Genomic DNA, 8,733 nt, shown 5'->3' with positions numbered 1-8,733 from the left:
GGATAATTATGCAGGGCTAGACAAATAGCATTGCCTGACGCCCAGGACAACCAATTTTGTTTGGCGGGCAAGTTATTTGATAACTGCATGGTTTCGGCCTGTGGACAAGTGTTTTTTCCAGCTAACAAAAATCATATACTCAAATGTTGTTTTGTTTTACCATTGTTAAAATACAGTGAATCACAGCAGAGTATCTGTTGCAGTTGTCCACTACATCAAACACTCGGTAGGAACTTCTCTAGAATTGCCCATTCATGTCTTGATAATATATTATATATGAGAAGTAGACTACGGCAGGTATCGATGTCATGTCAAAAAAGTTGAAGATTTTGGACCTTTCTTTTGTCAAAATGTAAAAATCATGCTGTGAATACACAATGCAAACGCATGTTGCTCTTATTAAATTGGTGGTGTTGACTGGCGAACACACACAGTCATGAAGTTGAACCCTTAATCGACATTCATGAGTTTTTTTAATAACACAATAATGTAGATACAAATGTATTTTTTTCATGTAAAAAATACAGTGAAACCTGTAAGTACACATTGACATGTACATGTATTTAAAATTTTAAGTTTAATAATCAATGCACAGCGCAGACGCTAGGAAGTCTCCCTAGAATTAGAAATTTTACCCTTAATTTCTCTACGGGAGAGATATTGATTTTGGGTCAAGGTTGGTCCTAATTAAATGTTAATTATAATGTTTTAGTTTTGTGTTATTTAAGAAAAAGGTGGGACAAGCATATTTTTTGGCAGGACAAGTAATTTTACGATGGTAACCTGTCCTAGGGCAAGTACTGACAATTTCTATTTGTCTACCCCTCTTACGTTGATTTTCCATCTTGGGCAAAGCATGCAGTAGATAAGTTAACTCTTGAAATATGGTTAAATCTGGACTGCATCGATCAACATGTAACATCTATTTATATATTTATACACCTAGCAATATCCGATAGCTCTGTATGTTAAAACAGTACAGAAGACCCTAGCTTAGAACTCTATCAGTCTTGTAAAAAAAAAAAAAAAAAAAAAAAACTAGAAAGTTCAGGAAAAAAAATCTTGAGTGTCCAAAATATTTGTTATATATATATAAAACTGTATAAAGATTCGTCAAGGTGCTGACACTTCAAATAAATGTAAAATTTTGCTTGTTATGGATCATATAGGTAGTGACTGCCAAATGCATGAAGTGTTCAAAGTGAAAGTAGATCGACCTACATGATCATGCATTTAAATGAATAAATAAAAATCTACCAGCTTCTAATAAAAAAGCCATTGTAATTATAATTAAAAGGTGTATTTGTACACTTTCTTTCTTTCCTAATAGTTTTATGATTTGAAATAAGTTGAAAAAAAATGTCAGTTTTCGTTTTTTTTTTTTTTCTTTCTTCGACATGTAACATGGGGCCACTTATGCAAACATTCTGACTTATTCTTAGCATTTGAAACAGCTCTTTCTTGGGTGTATGTATGGTATAAAATAAAGAAAAGGACGACAACTTACCATCTTGCTACATTTTCAACAAATGAAGCTGTAAATAACACAGTCTTGCACCAGACCATGTCAACATCCGTTTCTAGAGGAAATGCGTGACCTCCACAACTTGTACTGCATTGAATTCGGATTATTTCTCTCATTTTATGAGAAAACTCGTCAGAATATATTTGAATGCAAAAATATACTTATATTATTTACCAAATTACACTGAATTACTTTTGTTGAATTTTTAGGATTTTTTGTAATTTTAATTTGGAAAGAACGACTACTCCCTCAATAAACTGGTTTCCTGCCCCGTGATCTTGACGGTAATGGACGAGTTTACCATGTTAAACCCCCGTAGACTTTGAATTTGCCGCCGTGTCAATACACCGGTTGAACTCGAGGGTTCGGATAAATGGAGGAAGTTTGGAAAAAAAATTATCTATCGACCAAACCTAGTTTGAAGGCCAAGGTATTTATACATTTTGAGATATGAGGCGAAAAGCGAGGTCCTTGGTACCCTGGGACAGACTATAAACAGAATACACAAGGGAAATGAGACGCTAAAAATAGTAGCTTTTAGCATTTTATGACTAATATTGTCAGACCCTATAGCCTTTTTCACAGGGAGAATAGAAGTTAAATCAATAATGTCTTGCTTAACTATTTCAATACTATTAAGAACACTATTACACAATAAAGAACAAAAAAACTGGTAATGCAGGTTCCACATTATGCGATGCCGAAATCAAAGCAAAATAGTTGTTTAACGCACAGGGGTTGAAAATCTATTTTGTAATGTATTAAACGAACCAGGTTTTGCTTTACCTTACGAAAAACCGAAATGATCTCAACTTTGACGCAATCACATTTACATCTCGAAAAACTTAAAGAATTATAAGAAGCTTAAGATAATGCTATAGATGAAATTGAAAGTAGGAATTATCTATTATTATTTATGAATATCTAAGTAAAGTCAAAATCATTTCTCATCTGATCGAAAAATCGGGCGGAAGACCTCTTCGTTGCTTCAACGAGATCTCGTCTAGTTATTTTTAGCATGTACAGGAGAGTCAGTGTGTCAATAAAAAGATAGATAATACGATTGCAAGTCCGGTCTAAAAATACATGCTACTATAAAATTCCTACATAATAAGTTACTTTGATAAATACATTGCTCTGACTCATATCATTTGATCTTGATGACTCATATCATTTGATCTTGATGAATAATAAAAAAAACCTTTTATTTTCCCAATTTTATTGCCTTGTATTCAATTAGCGATTTGAAGTACTACTAAAGTCTTGGTGTTTCAGTTTTCTCCATAAATATGGGATCCCCTCTGGTTTGTGGTTATATATGATTTTTATACAACGAGTTGTATGTTATTTTTTTTATCCCCGAGCTGTTGGATAAAAATCATATAAAGAATATAATAACAAATAAAATAAAAATGAAAAATAAGAAGATTCTTGTTAGCACATGTTATATTTATCTGTCACATGTTAACACTGTTTTTATACATGTATATGGATTCACTTTAATTGGATTCATTGTTTTTGCGCAGACGTCATTATGACATCACATTTGTTGACATGAAAACGATATCATATGACTGATATCCACTGTGTAAAGAAGTAAGCATGTGAGAAATTGATTTTTCTATAGTTATATGCATGTATAATCATATTCTTATTTATTGTTTCCCATTACAGTTCAGATTGATATCGGCTTCCTTCAATTCTCTAAATACCCCAATATTTACAATATCAGAATTTCCAAATAACTTGGGGAAAAGAAACGGAGCTTGTGAAATTTCAAGGACTCTTGGCATGAGCTACTAAGCTGACAAGGATACGAGGTACGATCTCTTTTTAAAGTATAGCTCAGTTATTATAAATTTAGAACTTTTAAATAATATAAATGATATTAATAAATAAATAAATTTTAAATAATATTAATTTTCCTAGTATGAAATATGTAGATAAGGAACAGATAGTCAAGCTCAAAAATCCATTAAAACAAAACATTGGGAGCAGAGCAAACAAGGACCTCTAAAACCATCAGAGGTGGAATCAGGTGCCACGGAGGAGTAAGCATCCCCTGTCGACGGGTCACAATCGCCGTGTGCTCCTTGTCATGATCGGACAAACGGAAAAAAATTCAATGTGAAAATAATGGTCTAACAATTTGTATGAAAAACGTCAGTCAAAAATCGACTTAACGATAGATTGTATTTGCTGACAAGGTCATTGTATCCAACATTGTACTTGTGAAATGTTGACTTTAAACGAGACTTTTGATATCATTGCATCATCAACTTATTTGTCACTAGCTTGTCTCTTTTTGAAAATATTGTCTGTAGAACATGCTCTTGAGGAACGAATCAACTGAGAAACATGAACTCTATATGCAGGTGATAATTGTATATTGCTATATAAATTAGAGAAGTTGACGAGAGAAAAGTTGAAATCACGTTCATCATAAGTTTTGTTGTTATGTTACCATTAACGCCTTTTTCCAATTATTGTAAATGGAAACAAAAACATGTATAGGGTTTCCATTTCGATGTACCGTCTACCGTCTGCAATTGGGCATATTGCATTTAAACACTGAATTTGTATACCGGTAGGAGGCATTCGGGAAATCAAAGCAAAGTCGATTTTTGTGAAATCATCACACTAAGTAGTTGCTAATATTTTGGCAAAATTTCCAATTCTCTCTGGATCTGTCCGTTTTATTCTAGCATTATTAAAGCAATAGGATGACAGCACATTCATATGAAAAGCATGTAAAAAAAGTTACATGATTCAAGATTTCTCCATAATTGTTCAATATTCGGGATAACATTTATTGGAAATGTACCTTTTTATAAAAATTATATTCTGATTACTCTTTGTGAAAATTAAGGTCAGATGCATCACCAAAAACATATTTTGACAATGTAGTTAAGTAAAAAATAAATTCATAATTTATAAATGTCCAACCCTCAACTAGGAACAAAAGCTCTTAAAATGATCATTATTTGGATACATCTAAAATCGAAAATGAAACCTTTCCGTGTAACAATTTTCATTGCATGCTTTATTTTATTATCCAGGGTACTTTAAATATAATGCTTTGAATTATATAAAAATTGACGTATATGGAACTAAATTACATCATGAGGACATACAAATTTTTTTTCCAGCTGTCCGAATACCTTTTATGTTTTAACCTGTATTATCCTAAATTAATTTTCAGCTGGAAAATGCATTATTGATACTTCTGTTTACATTTCCGTGAATACTTTTTAGAACTTTTGTAATAACGCGTTCATTTTCAATTGTGGAATTTAAAGTATTTTGAATTCGTAACTTTATTTGGTAAACAAATTCATTTTTAACTGACGCCAGTTATAGCATGTATATCTTTAAGAACCCTTCTTTGTCCTTGGGTTTGAGTGTCTCCATAAACGGTACAATAATCCATCATCAAAAACCCGAGTGTCTTCATCCTTGTTACAAAAAGTATTGATTCTAAGTGAAAAGATACACAAAGGTCACTGGAAGATCCCCAAAAATGACATTTTCCGAATTTTCTCAACTTTATTCAAATTTTCATAAATATTTTATATAGCATGTATATCTTTAACCTATCTTGACCTTTATACAAATTTCAAAATGATATCAGACACATGGGTTATACGTTTGTTTTTACCTTCTTTTTATCAGAGGACAAAATGATATGCAGTAAATGGACCGAATTTCCTTTAAGATCAAGAATATTTTTTCGAAGTTTGCTGATTTTTCTTCTTATGGTAAGATAATTTCATATTTAGATGAAAGACTGATAATAAATGCATACAAACATGTTTGCATGCGTGCACAGAATAAAGAACATGTCTATTTAATTTCCTACCACTTTCAATTTTAGATAAGTACTCCTCAAACACTATAGATGTACTTTATTTCGCGTGGGCTTGATTCCCGCTATGTACGCGATCATAATTTCTCCTCGAAAATTTGTCATAGCGTACTTAAAATTCATCAATGGTATAATGACAGTTCAAGAAATCCGCGTAATTTTCTAATCGTGATCTGAACAGAAATTGCAATCCCGCGGAATTATTATCCCGAAGACAAAAAAGTACTTTTACAGTAATTGGAGCCGTACCAAACTTTTACCAACTGCCCAGTAGTTAAATTCTAATTTATCCTCCACCACTAGAGCACACTTCTCCGCGAATTGTAGAATAACCTATTTTCTGGTTTTCCAATAAATTGCGAGCAGACAGATAGTGATCTGCTCAAAATCATACTGTTTATGCCACATCGCTTCTCACGCGATTTCACATTCTTTTTTTTTTCCACTTTTTCCTGTAAACTATAGCTCGTGCTCGTGAATTGCAATACAACTTGATTCGATTCATTAATATAGTCACTAACCACTTTCGCTAGGAATGTTGTAATAAAATTATATAGATACATGTAATAAGTCGGTGAGTAAAAGCTGTCGACTTTTGCCACGATTTTTAAAATAAATTAAAAAAATTATTTAGTTCACAAAGTAAATTTGGACAGACACAGCGAACTCTAGCCTCCTTCCTACATCAAGAGGATAGTAATAGATTCCTGGTTTATCTAATTTTAATCTACGTACGAATAAAAACAAAGATTTCAATTGTATAACAATCCAAACGTGTTCAAGTTTCAGGAGTGGTCTACCTGTTATGATGAAGAGTTTTGTAAAGAATCTCAAAATACGGAGACATCAGTGTTTTCATGTCCAACAACTGAATTTCTCTGGGAAAAACGGGCGCTAAAGAAAAACTGTTCTTCTTTGTCACACAGCTGTCATAATGAACTTTTATATCATTGTTTGATAAACCCTTGGCAGAACAGTACCGTTGAAGTCTGTGCACCAAAAACAGAAATTGCAGCAGGTATCTCTATTATAGTTTTAGGGCAGCATTAATTCTATTAAATCTGGAAAGAATCATTTGTATTATGTTGTGCTTCAAAGAAAATCTTTTAGTTCTTAGTTTTAAAAAAAATACCATCATAATAGTTTCAATGATAAAGTGAAAGAAAATTATTGATTTGAGTAAAAAGATTTGGCACTGAAGACACAGTCTCACTTAAATCGCAAAAAAGTTGATTCAAGAAAAAAATATCATTAACATTTAAAAACTAGTAATGTTTTTAAGGTTTCTGTGCCGAATACAACGCTAAAGGAGGGAGGATACAGGAGTTCTACAGACGGACATGTTTATCCTGTAACAAAACTTACTGGTCTACAGAGGCATACAACTGTATGTTTTATTTAATTTTATTTTCTCTATATCCCATTCAATATATACCTAGGGAATGGATTTCAGTTATTACAAGAAGAATGTTGAAAATTTCACAGTGACTTTTTCGTCTGTGAAGTTTGGGGAAATTAGCCTGGTAGGATAGCTACTCGCTTTTTCTACTGTTATGCTAAATTGGCAAAGAGAAACAATTCCGATTAAAGTTGAACGATGTTTATTGTAAAGTCAGCAGATAGAAAGTGAATTTTATAAAAGTTGTTACACAAAAAAAAATTATAATAAACAGTACAAGTAATTATCGAATAAACAATGTCAGATAAGTAAATAACTTTTGAAACAACCTGTAGCGAAACCCGCTAAGAGTAGGTATGATTACTAAAACAACAAATAAAGATCGATCAGTTACGTGAAATCAGTCATGCAAAGCGCTTACAACAGTTTTTAAAGTTACAAAAGTTAAAAATCAAAAGTAGACAATAAAATCAGAAAACTTACAAACATTTAACTCCAAAGACAATGTTTACAAAACTTCGGGAAAATTTATTTACCTTCTCTGACTAGAGAGTTCCGAACAGGGAACATAATTCATAAGCGGTAAAATTAAATTGCCAAAAATTTATACAAATAGAAAAATTCCAAAAACACTATTTCGTGAGTAATTCAACAAAGAAATGATTGCTAGTAATGTAATTATATAATTTTAAACATTATTTGAACATTAAATGAAACAAGCAATTTGAAATTAATAAAACATTTCAGATATTTAAAAATGAAGTGTAAGCCAAATGAAGTTTTAAATTCTATGAATTCTAAAACTTTAATGTAACATATGAATTCTAAAACTTTAATGTAACAAAAATACAACTCATAGGGTTGGGTCTGCCCCACAGAATTTCGCTCTAACAGTAAAATAAAATGTCACTGTTGTATGCAGTATCTTGTGGGGGGAGTGGGGCAGGGGTCATCACATTTTTACCAATATTTACACAAATACGTTTGAAGCATGCTTTTTTTTTTTTTTTTTTTTTTTAAATGTTATTTCAAGTGTGCTTTGTTGTTTTTGATATCCTCAGTAAAATTGATATTTCAATATTGAGAAAAAACCGGTTGAGGAATATACAATTTCCTTAAATTATAACAGAATAATCCCTGACACCATAGCTATGTTCCTGTAAATTAATTTACTATGTATTTGGTGGATTTAGCTGTAGAATTCTATTGTTCCAATTTAACTTACTTGGGATAACTGTTATTTCATCTCCTTAAATCTGCATCTCTATTGTCATAAATTTTGACAATAAACAGATAGAATCTTTGATATATTATGTGCTTATGTGTTTTAGATGCCGAATGCTACACGACAGTAACAAAATACAGTAACAAAAGTGTCGTAAACCGGTAATGATATACCTTTTTCTCTTGCTAGAGATTAAAATATATATGAAAAAAATATATTAACTGTTGCTGTAAATTTCCTTCACAATTAGATGATTGCTTCGCAATTAAATGATTTCTTCAGATTACAAATAACCAGAATATTTGAATCAGATACATCCTGTATTTTACAAATAATACATGTGTCATATTTGACATATCATGACAAAATAAACATTCTTATTTTTCTTTTTTTTTCAATATTATTTTCTTGTTTGCATAGAATTTCAGGATCTGAAGTTGCTAGCAGCAGTGGAACAATTGTACATCAAAACTCCAAACTCTGGCTATATTTTGGTATATATTTGATAATCCAAACATGAAACTACTAATAACTTTATACATGAAAATAATGCAATTTTTTCATGGGCTTTCTTCACCTTTGCTGAAGTTTTAGACTATTTGTAAAAGTAAAAACTCTCTTATATTCACATTTTTTTTTCTAATTATTTGAGTGATTAGTGCCTGCAACGTTAGCTATAAACACAGTCACTTCAATACCGGTATAACAAGTGCTTTTAC

Source organism: Saccostrea echinata, unplaced genomic scaffold (assembly GCF_033153115.1).
Source record: "Saccostrea echinata isolate AGI-Se365-2 ecotype Australia unplaced genomic scaffold, CSIRO_AGI_Sech_v1 ptg000003l, whole genome shotgun sequence".
NCBI lineage: Eukaryota > Metazoa > Mollusca > Bivalvia > Ostreida > Ostreidae > Saccostrea > Saccostrea echinata.
This window is presented reverse-complemented; position numbering follows the sequence as displayed.